This window comes from Mytilus galloprovincialis, chromosome 8, assembly GCF_965363235.1.
Source record: "Mytilus galloprovincialis chromosome 8, xbMytGall1.hap1.1, whole genome shotgun sequence".
Lineage (NCBI taxonomy): Eukaryota > Metazoa > Mollusca > Bivalvia > Mytilida > Mytilidae > Mytilus > Mytilus galloprovincialis.
Window position 1 is genome coordinate 32,440,397 of NC_134845.1, and position 16,946 is coordinate 32,457,342.

Genomic DNA, 16,946 nt, shown 5'->3' on the forward strand with positions numbered 1-16,946 from the left:
TCAGAGTTATCCTATCCTGTCTCTAATTTTGTATGAAAAATTAAAAAAAATTAAAGCTATGGAGTGTTTTGTATGCGTTTTTATTATACTTATTCCTTAAAATTCATTTTGAAGCCAATATTAGATTGGATCATTGGAGAGTTCACAGAAATAAAAGTCAACTATAACTAAAACTATAACCTGCCTGATTTTCAAACTTCTCTTTTTCATTTGCATTCAAACGAGGGAAAGACTATTCCAGGAACCTATGACCTCCTAACAGGTCGGGCCTTTGCAATTTTAGCAACAAATTTACCATTGAAAATTGCATCAATTTTGGACTTAAGTTTGAATATCCTATTATAAAGGATGTATTAAAAGTGGAAGAACGGAACTTTCAAAATCCTCCCTTTCTCCCTACTACTTACTTTTTGTAATTTTGAATAGGTCAAATGTACATACATCAGTACAAAGACCCTTTTCCAAAAATAAAAAATTCCTTTCAACCCTCCCGTATCAATCTTAATGGAATAACCCCAAAACATAATTGTGCATAGGTTCCTGGAATAGTCGAAAACAACTTTAACAGTTAGTATAAACAAAAACATGCCAACAGATAAAACAGTATTACTTTAATCACTATAATCAAACAAGGCAATCATTGGTTCTTTTTCAATACTCTGGTTATTGTCAACAAATATAATATGATACTGTGGTTGGTTCATTGTGACATTGTGGTTTGTTTATGACAATGTCATTTGTGCATATATTATCATTTTCTAGCTGTACTTTAAAATTAATATAATACAATGTGGTCAATTCAAATGGGTTTTTTTAATTCATGCACAATATATCATTTTACCAGGTTGAATCTAAAATGTTACAATGTAGAAAAAGTAAAAAGAATTGCAATTGTTACACTGCAGAAAACCAGAGTAAAACAGATCACTTGTAAAATTTAACTTTTGAACAAAAAAGTATCAGAAAAATTGTTTACACATAAATATACATTGCACAGTAGTCCTTTACAAATATAAATTACAACATTGCACATGTGAAAGCTCTTTGCTATAGTATATTTTGATTTCATATCATTAGGTTCTTTGCATGTAATGATAATAAAATATGTTACAAAAACATGACTGTATTAAGACAAATACATTGTATTTATATGTTATGGAGTTAATCAAGTTGCAAATTTACACAAGTAAACACTGATTGTTTCTTGTACATTACATAAAACACCCTTCACCATCTATGTATATCATTTTTGAAAAACAGATTAATTTCAGAAAATTACCTAACTTAAAAATAGTTTTCAATATGCATCTCTGAATATTTACCTTATAAGAAACTGCAAAAACCCTTATAAACCGTTATTATGGAATATCCTATTCAAACATTTAAAATATATCCTCTCTCCTAACATTATCTGATTCAAGAAAGATAACTATGACTGTGAAGTTTAACTTTACATTTTATTAGCCTGGTATCCTGGTCTAATCTCTGTAGTGTTTATAGTATTAGTAGAGCCAGGTGAGGATGGTATCATTTTCAGTACTTATCTGAACTGAAGTTTTCTACTGTTAAGGGAGTGAGAGCTAGGGGATCTTTTCACTAAAGTTAAGCTAAGGTTAACACAAACAGTTTTGTTAAGTATTCTAAAGATGTTTTTTAAGCCAGAAAGTAAATAGAACATCTAAAATATTAAGATATATAACTTGTTAAAAAAAATCCATAGCAAAAGGAAATATAAAAGTTCTTTTCCCCTTCTTTTATACCAACAAAAATGTGAATGACAAAAAAGCATTTTAATAACATAACATATATATATAAGTATATATTAATTTTCATTTACAAACCATATAAATTATAAATATATAACAATGTGCCCAACAGAATGAAAATGTAGCAGCATAATAATACACACTATCATATTTATTAAAATCTGCTGAAATATTCATAGTTATTGTTTCATAAACACTACTTCTCAAAAATTAAATTCAGGAAACTATAAGAGGCAATTCTGACTTTTACCTGCATCAATTCCTATATAGATTCTATAAATGGGTCGGACATGAATGTACATGTACAAGGTCATTACATACATAAGAGAAATAATTTTCAGTGGCGGATCCAGAAATTTTCATAAGTGGGGCCCACTGACTGACCTTAGAGGGGGCCTGCTCCAGTCACGCTTCAGTGATTCCCTATATAAGCAACCAAATTTTTTCCCAAAAAGGGGGGGCCCCAGGCCCCCTGCCCCCCCCCCCCTAAATCTGATTTTCATCTGCTGTATGAGGATCATTTTATTACTTACTGACAAAGAAAAATGTTTCATTTACTGAGTTAAATTCACTAAAAATTAAATATTTAAGTTACCCAATAATTTTCCAATGCCAAAGTTAAAGAAAAGAGAACTTACAAAAATATATGATGAAGATTAAAGTTTAAAGAATGTAAACTTATTAAAATAATTTAAAGACTTTTTTAACTGACAGATAGAAATTCGATGTGTGGTTTCTGCTGAACAAATAAAATATAGATTTGAAATGCCAAATTACAACCATCTGTTATTATGTGAAAAAATGATTGTAATTAAAAAGTATGACTATATGACTATGTTTTATTACAATATATCATTAGATTTAAACAATTGATTAGCACAATACAATTTTTTCTATTTTTTTTTTTAGCTCTTAGAAGTAAAAAATGTTTAAGCTAAGGTACCATGATAACACTACACACCAATGTACTAGTAAATGTAGTTTTTATGAACAGAATATATTTCCTTATTTTTTCATAGACAACGTTGTGAAAATATCCACTGGTTTAGATTTTATCTTTATGGAATGGGAATCATTCAAACAGTTTTGGCCCCTAGAAATAAATTGTGAATTTAAAACCCACTACCGGTAAAAAAGAATGTTGAGCAGAAAATTAACAATCATTTAATATTGTGCACTTTAATAAATGACAATCAAACAGTTAAATAGAAATTTACTTAACAGAACAGAACTAACATAAATTGTTGTCCGAAGTTACTATTTGCTTTGTTTAAAAAAAACCATATTAGCTTTCCAAATGAAATCATCTTTGGCAATAGCAAGTCAGTTTTTTTACATACATTTTTCGTATCCAAGTAAAAAATAAACTGGAATCTTATGGTTAATTATCAACAAAGAATACAGCTTAATTTTCATTTGAATAGATAATGGATTTAATACATTTTTTTTAATTAACGTTTTGAATTTGAAGCAATTTTACTGGCACAAATAGTCAAAAAGATGATTTATCATAAAAAATACAGTAATCACATTATAAAAAAATATAAACATCACACAAATCACAAATTTCGATAGGAATACAATAAAGATCTTGAAAATGTCTATATTAGCACCCACACTTAAAGGCACACAAGCAAATATCTAGTTTGGCATGATTTCTTAAGCAATGAATATATATAATTTTTTTATAATAATTATTTTAGTTTAAAATAATTCAAAAGATTTTCTTGGTTTTCTATTTAGCAATGGCACTATAGTAATTTTGACAGAGTTTTGAAGGCAATTAATAGCATCATATATAAGCCACTGACAATAAACATCTTGAACAGCTCCACTGACCATTTACTATTTTAACAGCTACAACAATAGAATTTCTTCTTCGTGGAAAATATATATATTACAGTTACTGCTATCATTTGTTGAATCTGAAAGAAAAAAAATATGTTATTCACTATTTATTTTATGCATGTCAATATTTACCTCATTATAAATAATAAGATTGTATTTCATTAGACAAAAGGCCTCTTTGGAATTCATCAACAGAAACTAGAAACATGTATGCAATCAAGTGATCACATTTACTCTTGCCAGCAGAAAAAAATCTTTTATCTCAATTTAAAATTACCTATATTTTATGTTTCAAAACAATGTATTACAAATGTCTTTTGAATTGTTAAAGTGGAACTTTTTTAAATAATCATCAAGAAAGGAAAAAAACACTAATGTTCATAAAATTGAGAATGGAAATCATGGAAATGGGGTATGTGTCAAAGAGACAACAATCCAGCCAAAGAGCAGGCAACAGCCGAAGGCCACCAATGGGGTTTCAATGCAGGGAGAAACACCCGCACCAGAGGCGTCCTTCAGCTTGCCCCTAACCAAATATGTATACTAGTTCAATGAAAATGGATGTTATACTAAACTCTGAATTACACTCAAGAAACTAAAATTAAAAATCATACCAGACTAACAAAGGCCAGAGGCTCCTGACTTGGGACAGACGCATAAATGCGGCAGGGTAAAACATGTTTTTTGAGATCTCAACCCTTAGACCCCTATACCTCTAGCCAATGTAGATAAAAACAAACGCACAACAATATGCACTGTAATGTTGGTTTGGTAAGGGCATACATGTAGCTTTTTAAAGGTAAATGTCAAAAAGAACAAAACTATTTATATGAGCATATCATTGGAAACTTACTGATCCAGTAAGATACATCTAAACCATTAAATATCTTTTCCTATCATTAATCTAAGTGGTTGAGAGCACTGAATGGTAAACATGGTGAAGATAGCTATAAATATTTAATATTGGTAACGTTGGATAATGCAGAGTTATTTCTCTTTGTCTGTTAAACTGTAAACAGAACAGACAGATTCATGTTCCTACCTCTACCTGTTGTTCATTGGTTGTCGTTGGTTTTTTTTTTTATCAAGATTAGACTGTTTGTTTTCCTGTTTGAATTGTTTTACACAAGTAATTTTTAGGGCTCTTTTAAGTTTATAGCTTGCTGTTTGGTGTGAGCTTAGGTTCCTCTATGTTCAAGGCTGTAGTCTGACCTATAGCGGTTTACTTTTTAATAATTGTGACTTGGATGGAGAGTTTTCTCATTGGCAGTCATGCCACATCTTCTAATATCTAAATCAACTACCAGGCCCATAGCCAGGAATTTTCAAGGGGGGGGGGGGGGTTATTTGGACTCATGAACTCGACTTTAACAGTTTGAACAATTTGAACAAAACGTTGACTTTAACAGTTCTATTTGGTTTCAAGGGGGGGTTCGGGGTTCGTCCCCCCCGGCTACGGGTATGACTTCTCCTTGTAACTGTGTACTAAATATTGTATACTTACCACATATTTATCACATTCACACATGTTTTGATCCCGTTATCTTCTAAATAATACAACACGGTCGTCTTATCGGTTTAAAAGGATTGTCTCTAATAGGAAATAGGAAAGGATCCTGTACAGCGTGCTTCTCACAGTATTGCACGAGTTCTGGTATCGTTGATGACAACTTTGACCTTTGTACACCAAGATGTGTATTCAGTAGTGTAACTTGATTCCGTAAATCTTTGGTGCGTTTGTCTTCCCACTGCGCTGGTTGGCGATAGACATTCATTTTGTTTATTTCTGTGAGATAGAAATACAAAATATCTGTATAGGATATGTAAGATACATACACCAAATAAAATGTGTCACATAAACATGTACATTTTGTATTATATAAGAGGAGTATAGTACAAAGAAAATGCACTGTCATGACTGTTATAACTCATGGTTAAAATTAGGAATGAAATTCAGGTGTGCTAATCTATGTGCAATCTTTACATAACTGGACTCTGATATTTTATTTCACATATATATATATATATAACATGTATAAGATAATAAGGACTATTGTATAAGTCTATAGCTACTGATAAGGAATCTGTTGAATTTTTATCATTTTTTTTTCTTCAAAAACTAGCTACTTTTCACACCTTCAACAGTACATGAACTTGCGATCCTTGGTAAAACTTGAGTCATTTATTTTTTCATCATGTAGTAGAAACAAAGGCATTATTTTATTGCCCTAATAGACAACTTTTGAGTTCAATGCAAATCCGTCAAAAAGTTTGGTTTTAGTGAACATCATTTGTGCGTTTAGGGGCGTCATCACTCCCGTTTCTTTGTTGAGTGATCAGAGGTAAAAATGATAATGCTATATTGCACGAATTATTCAGCAAATTAAATTCTTATACGGTAATTGATATTCAGCACTGCTATCATAAGGGAAATGTGATAAGGTACCTACGGAACAAATATTATTTCCAGTTTATCCTGCACAATGACGATCACTAAGACGCTTGATGAATGCTAATAGTGCAGGGATACAGGCGATCCCCTCTATCTGGTAAATAACATCATAAAGGCGCACAGAATTGACAAGTTTTTTTTCATTGATGGAAAAATTCAAAAGTGGTCTATTTGTCTCCCTTACTTTCCAAATATACAATATTATTGAAGTGGTGACCTTGAATGGCTTGATCAAATATTCATTGGAATTTAAACAATTACAAAATATAATTAATGCAGCTGGTATTCCAACAAAAATTTTTTTAATCAATTAAAATTCAGATCTGTGCATGTACAAACCTTCTATGCAAGGACGAATCACAATTCCTTTCTAATCTTCAAGTTCAATTCACTGCTGGATTTGTCCTATAAAATAAAATAATATGCCTTTATAATGACAACATCTGTTCATGACAAGGTTTTATTACATAGATCAACAGCTCATGTTGATGTCCAGTGTCCATTGTATATCATATTATATTGTTATTAATAAGTAAGGATTAAAAGGTTTCTATAAATGTAGGCTTATGTACTAAAATGTCAGTAATCTAGCTCTGTATTTGTTAAAAACAAATCAATATTTATTTCTATCTGTTTTTATAAGAGCATCAATTATGTACACTTGTCACAGTTTCTGCGTGTACATGTTTAATGTTTCTCCGTATAATCTACTAGACTACTTTAATACATGTTGTACTTAAATTTCAAATAACTTCATCATGTTCATTAGATATAGGCAGTATCAAAAATCAAAAGGAATGAAATAACTGATCGAAAGGATTGAGAGATTTTTGTGCTGAATTAGGGAGCTACCATTTGATTTTTATGGGGGGCTAGGATGAAAAATTTTGTCCTGCCTTTTTTTTTAGTTGTAATCTCTGTCCTGCCTTTTTTTTTTTTTTACTCTTTTCGGTCCTGCCTTTTTTTTTACTAGTTTATCCTGACTTTTTTTACACAAATTGTCATCCTGCCTTTTTTTTTTAACAAGTTTCTCATCCTGCCTTTTTTTTTTACTCAAAACTCCTGTCCAGCCTATTTTTTTCAAATTTCATCCTAGCCCCCCCATAAAAATCAAATGGTAGCTCCCTTACAAATCATTGATTCACATTTCAGTCTTTACATGTATAGTATAGTTGAGAATTGTTTTACATTTGTCATTTCAGGGCCTTTCATAGCTGACTATATGGTATGGGCTTTGCACATTGGTGAAGCCCGTACGGTGACATGTCACATATAGCTGTAAATTTTTGTGTGAAAAGTTGTCTCATTGACAATCATACCTGCACATCTTTTTTATATTAAATAGAACAGTCCATGACTAAATGCATTGTACCCCACCCTATGTTCTTATCTTGGTCATGTCTGCATCCTTGGTTGGCAGGAGGGGTCATCAGACACATTTTAAAAAACTTAATGCCTCAATGATGATTTACATGACTTAGGCCAAGTTTGGTTTCAGAGCAGAATATTTTTGTATAAGTTCACAGATGAAGAACGACATGCCAAGAGAAAAAAGTAAAATCACAAAAATACTGAACTTAGAGGAAAATCAATTCGGAAAGTCCATAATCACATGGCAAAATCAAATAACAAAACGCATCAAAAACGAATGAACAAGAACTGTCATATTCCTGACTTCGTAAAGGCATTTTCAAATGTAGAAAATAGTGGATTAAATCACTTAAAGAAAAGCTCACTTCAGGTGGAAGGGCCCATTGAGCTAAAAAAAAATACTTCCAAATGTTTGCTCCTGGATTCGTTTTTTTTTTATTAGAGCACTTCTGCTCCAGTTTTAATCAAATTCCAAAATGGGTGACAAAGATTTTGTTTTCAAACTTTTACATGAGAATGTATCTTAATTTTTCATTTCCCCCTTTTCACAAATATCAGAAGAATGGGTCACCCCCCCCCCCCCTTTTTTTATTATTTAATGTATTATCAATAAATTCTTGAATACAAATTTTGATATGTACACACAATGTAGCATGCTTAAACTGTGTAATTGTTTTAATCTTTGTAATCTTCTTAGGAGGTAGATATTAAAGAAACAAAAAAATATCACATACCCTTTTATTGTAGAATGTACATTCGTTTTACACAAGATAGTACTTCCTGGAATGTGATCTATAAATGCATTATGCACTTATAATTGATTAAATTCCTGACCTCTGCTATTAAGACTACTTTACAATGCATGTATTTAACTAGAACACCAATTATATTTGTTCAAATCCTTTTAATGCTAAGTGCATCACTAATTATTTTTGTTGGAACACTTTCATGACTTTACTGATTTGTTTCCCTTAATCATTATATAATTACTTGAAAATAAATATAATATAACTGTGTTTTACATTTATAAGTGTATTTAAGTCAAATTTGGGAAAAACAAGAAGAGAATTCACTAACTACTTGAGAGTCCTTTACAATATTATGTAGATGAAATCAAAACTGGTTGTTTCAAGATTGGGAGAGAAAAATGTGTGCATTAAACACCATCAAAGGTGCTAAGATTTCGAGAAGAGGGAGATCTTAACAATAAAGTCAAGTAGAGTGAGGCTAAATAAGAGATGCTTTGTACACCAAAAAATTATGTCAAATGGTGTGCACTAGAATCAACCCAGTCAAGCTTTAGTTTACTGCAAAATCTTGGTCAAAACTGTGTATATATATATTTTTATTTAAAAGTACACATTATAATGAACATGTAAACATTGTGACCACAACTTCATAGTAATTGAACTAGATGTACTTTCAAACAATAACTTTCACCACATACTTGACAAACACAAACTTACAAGACAGATGTACAGATTGAAAAAACTTACTTAATGTACTATAATATTCTAGGTGAGCCACAACAAGTCAACCCTTCACTCTCAAGATATTAGTCATAAAGAGAATTACAATCTAAATAAACACATTCACAAAGTTTTAAATTCACATTCCCTCTAATAAAGGGGAAAATCAAATAGTTGTAACCTTTATGATTGACAAACAACCTCTGGTTGTGGTGTTTAGCACAATTTTGAAGGCTAGGTACATTTTTTTCAAAATAAGACAAGAAAAATATTTTAAAATGGATACACATTTCTATCTTATTACACACCTAAAAGATTCAACATACAAAATTAAAGCATTAAACTTGTACTGTAAATAAATATACTAATATACACATAAATTCATTTGAAAGTAGAAAATAAAACTTACAACTCAGATTACATGTACAAAGTCTGTTCTCCAATCCAAACCCTTGTACAGGAAGTGATATACAGGAAACTATTTACCTAAGTTCTCTCTTATTTATCTAACAATGTCAATAATATATTATCCCTTTATTAGGAAGACTTCCTTCAAGTACAGTTAATGCATGTATATATTATGATTAGTACTTTAGATGCCCTGATAATTTTACTTTTAAACACTTTTAACATCCTTTCGACAATTCTTATTTTAAAGAGGTAAACATTGTAACTCGCAACTTTTTAATATATAAACTAGCTTAAATAAACATGGCTTTGTAGGCAAACTAAAGTTTCGCCAGTTAACAAATAACTTGGTACATAATATTACAATGAGAAAAATGAGTGTTTAAATTTTTAAGTTGAAGGGTTTTTGTTAGATCTACATGTGTGAAAAGTGGATAAAACTATTTATATTTGAAGTTGAATATCCTCATTCGGTTTATGTCTAAATATGCAGCAGGAAGAAACTGTAAGTTTCCAATAGTTATTTTCCATATTATGACTTAAAGGTAATAACCCACATAATGTAGTTAGTTTACTACCCATAACTGTACATACATCATACATTGTCATATGTATATATGTAACTTACAGAATATGCAGAATCTATCTCAGTCATTCTAGAATAACCAAAACCTTATTTTATGGTGAATATTACAAATCTAATTCTGTAATTAATAATATACTTTTGACTACCAGTAGTCCTTTTATATTTCTCCATTTTGAAAATGTCAGATTGAAAAAATTTGTAAGGGTTCCGCGGAACCCAGTGTCTCGCCTACTTTTGCTGTTAATCACACACTCATCAAAAATGATGAAAAAAATCAATAAAATTATTCCTCTCAATACTATCTTTTGATTGTCAGAAGCTTCTGTCCAAGTTTGGTAAAAATCCAGGCTAGTTTAAGAATCTTAAAAATGTTTTAAATACTTTAACTGCAGACTGTATGTAATGTTAACTGGAAGAAAAACTAAGTCCATTTATAAGTAAAATACGGGAAAAATGGAATTTTATTTTTACAAAATTTACATCTGGATACTATCTTCTGATCATAAACAAGCTTCTGGCCAAGTTTCTTACAATTCCAGGATAGTTTAAGAAAGTTATTAAAATTTTAAAAACTTTAACCACAGAGTGAATGTAATGTTTCCTGGCAGAAAAACTAAGTCCATTTATAAGTAAAATATGGAAAAAATGGAATTTTATTTTTACAAAATTTACTTCTGGATACTATCTCCTGATCATAAACAAGCTTCTGGCCAAGTTTTGTACATTTCCAGGATAGTTTAAGAAAGTTATTAAAATTTTAAAAACTAACCACAGAGTGAATGTAATGTTTCCTGGCAGAAAAAACTAAGTCCATTAATAAGTAAAATACGGAAAAAATGGAATTTTATTTTTACAAAATTTACTTCTGGATACTATCTCCTGATCATAAACAAGCTTCTGTCAAAGTTTCGTACAATTCAAGGATAGTTTAAGAAAGTTATTAAAATTTCAAAAACTTTAACCACAGAGTGAATATTTGTGGACGCCGCCGACGACGACGACGCCGACGACGACGGAATGTAGGATCGCTATGTCTCGCTTTTTCGACTAAAGTCGAAGGCTCGACAAAAACCATAGCAATTTCTGTTCAACAAAATGTTAAATTCATTTAAACTACATTTAAGAATGTAAAAAAAAACAGAGATTGGTAACTTTTTGGGGATCAAAATTTTCAAAATATGGATTTGAATTTTGAATAGGAGGGACAAAATTATAGGCTTGAGAATTGGGAGATTACTACTCATGCTGGAAGAATCACATGTCTGTAAGTGCAAGAATAACTGACTTTAGATCTTTATTTAATTTTTTATCTTATCAATACCTTTTAAGAACGTTCAGACAAGGAATTTAATTACTGAATTACTTTATAACACAAGAGTGCACACACTGAGATGTCTCGCCTTCTTTACTAACTAACTATCACATTTAAACTTAAATAATATGATTCAAGAAAATGAGGTCAAGGTCATATAAACCAAACAAGAAATACATGTACACATTACAATCAATCAATACACTAAATATAGTTGACCTATACTAATGCTTATCATGCTTATAGTTTCTAAGAAACAGACTTAACCAAGAAAATATAATGAGGAAAAGTTCAGATGAACCATGCAAGGCAGACAGGTACAGCTTATAATCCTTCTATACAACATATAGTTTACCTATTGCTTATAGTTTGAGAATAACAGACCAAAACATATAAATAATAAAATATTTCCACACTCCAAACATAGTTAACCTATTGAATTTAGTACATGTATGTATTAGAAAAAAAGACCAAAACACAAAAACTAAACTTTAACCAATGAACCATTAAAATGAAGTCAAGGTCAGATGATGCCTGTCAGATGGACATGTGCACCTTACAACCCTTCCATACACCAAATTAACTAGACCTATTGCTTAAAGTATCTGAGATATGGACTTGACCACCAAAACTTTACCTTGTTCACTGATCCATAAAATGAGGTCAAGGTCAAATGAAAACTGTCTGACAGACAAAAGGACCTTGCAAGTTATGCACATGTATACCAAATATAGTTATCCTATTACTCATAATACTGTGGATTCATTAATATTCGCTACATACCAATTTTTGTGGATTTTGTAGACCTGTACAGAGAAACCATGAATTTATATATTCAACGAATTGCATTTTTTCTAAAGGAACATAATTTAAACAGACTTTGCAAATCCACAAATTTAAATATTCACGAATGTGCAAGTTTTCCTCAAAAAATTAGAATTGGAACATACCAAAATAAATGAATCCATAGTCAGATAGTGAGAGATAAATTAACAACAAAACTTCTTAACTTTTTTTTCACATAGTCACTGAACCATGGAAATGAGGTCTTGATCAAGGACAATGAACATGTGACAGATGGAAACTTTTTAACATATGATGGCATCTATATACATTTTCCAACTTCTAAAATATAAAACGGTCTGATCACTATCCCTATGTTGAGCTTTCTGTGACAAAAGTTGTAGGCTTGACAAAAATTGACATTGAATGACAATGTATGAACATGTATGGAGATAAAGGATTACTTATGCTTAAATTTCTTAAAACTTGTGATCAGTCATGTAACAAGCTTGATTTATACATGTTACATGTTCATGTAGGATAATAAATTGCAACAATTAGATGTGTTGTTGATTTCCAAGGAAAGGAGAGCACTTTGAATTGTTTTGCAGATAAACATCTGACCTCCCTGTTAGTTTTGTCACTTTTGTGATTTGTTTGGTACAAGTACTGTGATGATGCAATACATATTTTCTTTTTGTACATGATTTTCATAATTCTAACACAAAACCAATTAAAACAACTGAAAACATCAAACATTTCAAATCTTATAAATAATTTTTTCAAATGTGTATATATAACTATCCCTTTTATGAGGGGTACATTTCCATATATATGATTTCAAGTGATCGAAAATGTTGCTTTTTGAAAAACATTTCTCAGTATAAAAGGGCATATATTTACATTTTTTGTTTATTATTTGAAGAACTTTTTCCAAAAGAACTAGACATCTAATGATCTATCTGGTATTATATTGTCCAATAATTTTGTAATATAAATGTTCTTATATCTTCTCTGTATTATCAAAAAAAATAGGATTCCCTCTTCTTCTTTCAGTGTCTAGCCATTCTTCATTTACTGAAGATATTCGCCAGGCGTCCATTGCAGACTACACGAAATACGTCGGACCGTCGGACAAATCCGGTGAATAATGGATCTGTCTGGTAAAATTTTGTTGAATTCCAGTCCGAATGTCCAGTTTGTTTTTTTCATGGATTTTTCTAACATTCTAGCAAAATTGCCAAACGATCTTAAATTCATTTTCATCTTTATTATTCATCACAGCAATGTTTATTTTGTTCAACCCCTAGCTTTATGCCGAACATCACCAACCAGTAATGTGTAAATCTGGGTAAAAATGTATCTGACTGTCAAAAACAACAATGGATGCCATCATTGGCACAACCGGAAATGTAAATAAAACCGGATAAGATTCTGGGAACGGATAAGGATAAATCCGGGTTTGGCGATTAAATACAATAAATGAATAAAAATCCAAGCAGATCACAAAATTTAGCTATGAAATATAAACACTAGAATTGAAAACCAAAAGATACATGAAAAAGAAAGAAGAAACAGGAAATAATATTGTACACAGAAACTCTAAATTATGTTTAGTTCACAAACATTGTCAAAATCCAATAAAATGGGACATTACTCTTCACTGAAATGCATTCAAGCAATTGTGCACAACTTTCATAACAATATACCCTCTTGTTACATCATTTTGTTTTAATTTGTGCATTTTGGGGAGGAGTAGGGCACAATAAAGTCATATGCTTGTTGTTTTTTGTCGGATAATATACAATTAGATGTAAAAAAATTGGTCTGGCAAAATTTCATTCGGTCTGGTAAAGCTAGGATGCTTACCAGACCGAATGTCCTGTAAAAATAAAATTCATTCGTGTAGTCTGCCATTATAATTTGTTTTTATAATTTACAGGGTAACCAGTCAAAAAAGAAACAAAATCAAAAGTGTGTACATTTGAAAAATAACATTTAGATAAATCTGTATACATTTGATAACCATGATAACAATAATAGTAAAGGGATAGAAAATTAGGAATGAGAGCAGATTCTGAGATCATACTGACCAAATCTCTGTACACACAGAGGCGGATTTAGGGGGGGCAGGGGGCCTGGGCCCCCCCTTTTTGGGAAAAAAATTGGTTGCTTATATAGGGAATCACTGATGCGTGACTGGAGCGGGCCCCCTCTTAGGTCAGTCAGTGGGCCCCCACTTATGAAAATTTCTGGATCCGCCACTGACACACAGTATTGCATGACATTATTTATGGTGGCAGCTGATTCCAATCTATCATTCAGGGGATATCTCCCTTCAGTAGTTCAGGGGTTGTTTCCAACGAATGTAGGACAGAAAGTCACAGGACAAAAAGTCACAGACAAAAAGTCACGGACAAAAAGTCACAGGACAAAAAGTCACAATTCATTTTTTCTGATTATTTTCTTTGAATAAAAACTGCTTATCATGCTTATTTCTAGAAAAATATTTTTGTATTTTTCTTGAACTATTGTATATAAACCAACTTTGTTAACAAAATTTATCCAAAAAATATCAAAGATGATCAAATAATTTTAAAAAAAAACAAAATGTCAAAATGGCTTGGCACTTAAATGGCTTCATGGTGCCAAGAAATATATATTGTTCGCGCCAAATTTTAATTGGTTTTATGTTTAGTAACTTTGTAATCAAGTTTTGGCAATATTTTTATAATTGTTGTCATTGTATCAAAATAAAGTGAGACAGTGTTTATTGTTAAAAAAAAAATGATAATCCTTTCTTAATAAAGTGGGATTCTGTCAAAGTTTTATTTTGTGTTGAATTAGAATAACGAGGACTCTTAATCATGCTTTGGTTAGGGTATTGTTATAACTATTACTTTGTTTCATTGACTTATAAATAAAGCACGGTGAAATTCTGACTACGTTTTTTTTTTTTTGTATGTTGAATAAATTTTATCATGTTTTGGTTATAATAGTCAATGATAGTGTATTGCTATACTTTATTGTTTCATTGTTTCAGATCAAAGGGACCAAGCTGTGTGTTTTCATTTTCAAAAAATCTTCAATGTTTTACCCATACCAAGCTATAAATACATTCAGTATTTACACCAAAGCGATTTAAAACAACAATCATGATTTTCCAATTATTCAACTGGAATTTGAATTAAAATTGGGGTGAACGTGTAGAGTGCGAACGGACCTTGGATGCGAACGTGCGAGGTGCGAAAGTGTAGGGTGCGAAAGTGTATTGGGCGCGAACGGACCTGATACCACTTTTTGTCCTGTGACTTTCTGTCCGTTTACCGTTTCCAACCATTTAATACATTTTTTTGCAAACAATTTTATTTGTTATTTTATCTGTTTTTAACTAGATTTTACACTTTAATTGAATAAAAACTAAGAGCAGCAATATGACACTAAATAATAAAATACTGTACCAGTCAATACATGACAGTCAACAGAGTCTTTACACACGGAAGTGTTTCCAATTTTTACTTTTCTTCTGACTTTGGGGTTCTATTATTGCAATGTATTTAATAATCAAACGTACATTCGGCATGTGGGAAAACAACAACAATTCGTAAACTATATAAATACCTCTTCGTTAAACAGTGACAACCTGAAATGAGTCACAGTTTCTCTATTTTTTTATCGATGCAAAATGAATTTCCACGATTCCCCGCCCGGAGTGGAGTTATTTCCCTTTCAAAAATTCTAACTTACTGACACAAATTCGGGTTTTTTCCGTTGTCGTTGGGTTACTATTGATACTCATCTGATTTTTCAGACTAGACTGGGATTACCGATACCGCTATATATAATCACCTTGTTCTATAAATTTTGGTCTTTTCAAATTCTTAGATATGTATTTATTCAATCATTTATAAGTTGAAATAATATGCATTTTTTCTCGAAACTGAGAAAAATCACAAAAATACAAAATTGACAAGATGGTAAATTTTACACAAAAAAGCGTCAAAATATGATAAAACTTTCTTATATTAACACCTACCTATACTTTTGTTTAAAGTAAAATTTATTCAGACTGGTCCAGACCACTTCATCTTTATAGAAAGTATGAAAAAAAGTTTAATTTTGGAACTGTTAGTTTTTCAACGCTAATAGCCCAAAAATAGGTAAAAATCGATGAAAAATGTGAAAATCATCAAATTAGGCATTTTCAACCGGCCGTAGCAAAAAAGGAAGTGCACCACCATATGATTTTTTTTCTTCGCCGATTATTTTGTTACAGTTTTATAAACCCAAAAATCAGGTTAAGAAAAAAAGTTTAATTCTAGAAATGATCGGCTCCTCAGAGGTATACATCCTTAACATTTATCGGTCCTATCCGAATGCTCCTAAAAAGGAGGGAATTACGAAAGAAGAAGAAGACCGGTGATTGCGACATCCTTCTAAACAGGGACTCTTTATACTTTCTCAGACTAGTATAGAAAGTCCCTGGGTAAACTGTAAACGTAAATCTTGTCATCATTATATTTCTATTAAAACATGTAATTGTTATGCGTATCGTAATTGGCCCTCGTATGGGTGTAATTTGTGCTTTATAATGAACAAAAAATAATGATTTAAAATAGAAAGAAAGAAAAAGAAAAAACATGCATGTGTAGCCTAGTGATACGCTGTATAATAGAAATCCTTGCGAAATTAAGATTAATATAGCATGACGAACAAGATGTAACAAAACGGCAGTGAAGGTAAGCGGATTTTTATAAGTTCTTCTTTTTTCCGAATCCCAGTATTTTTATTGTATTATTGTATTTTGTGCACTTTTGAAAAAATAAAATATTTAAAACTAAAATGGCAGTAGCTTTTTTGCTATTTGACCGGCTCTGATTAAATATCTTAATACAAGCCGTCAAAATAGCACATATTTCTAAAGAAATGGCTATTTGACCGGCACTAGCAA

The 16,946-nt window shown here is 31.0% G+C and overlaps 1 long non-coding RNA gene across 2 annotated transcripts; it reads right to left on the reverse strand.

The window, feature by feature from the left end:
• Positions 1-596: 596 nt before the first annotated feature.
• On the reverse strand, positions 597-15,728 carry LOC143085582 (uncharacterized). 2 transcript variants are annotated; one of them, XR_012981370.1, is made up of 4 exons: positions 15,617-15,728; positions 6,406-6,471; positions 5,119-5,400; positions 597-3,691 (listed from the first exon to the last, which is right to left on the reverse strand). It is a non-coding gene; the product is annotated as an uncharacterized LOC143085582 (long non-coding RNA). The 2 variants fall into 2 exon arrangements; XR_012981371.1 differs by lacking the exon at positions 15,617-15,728 and adding an exon at positions 9,316-9,457.
• Between the last annotated feature and the right edge of the window lie 1,218 nt (positions 15,729-16,946).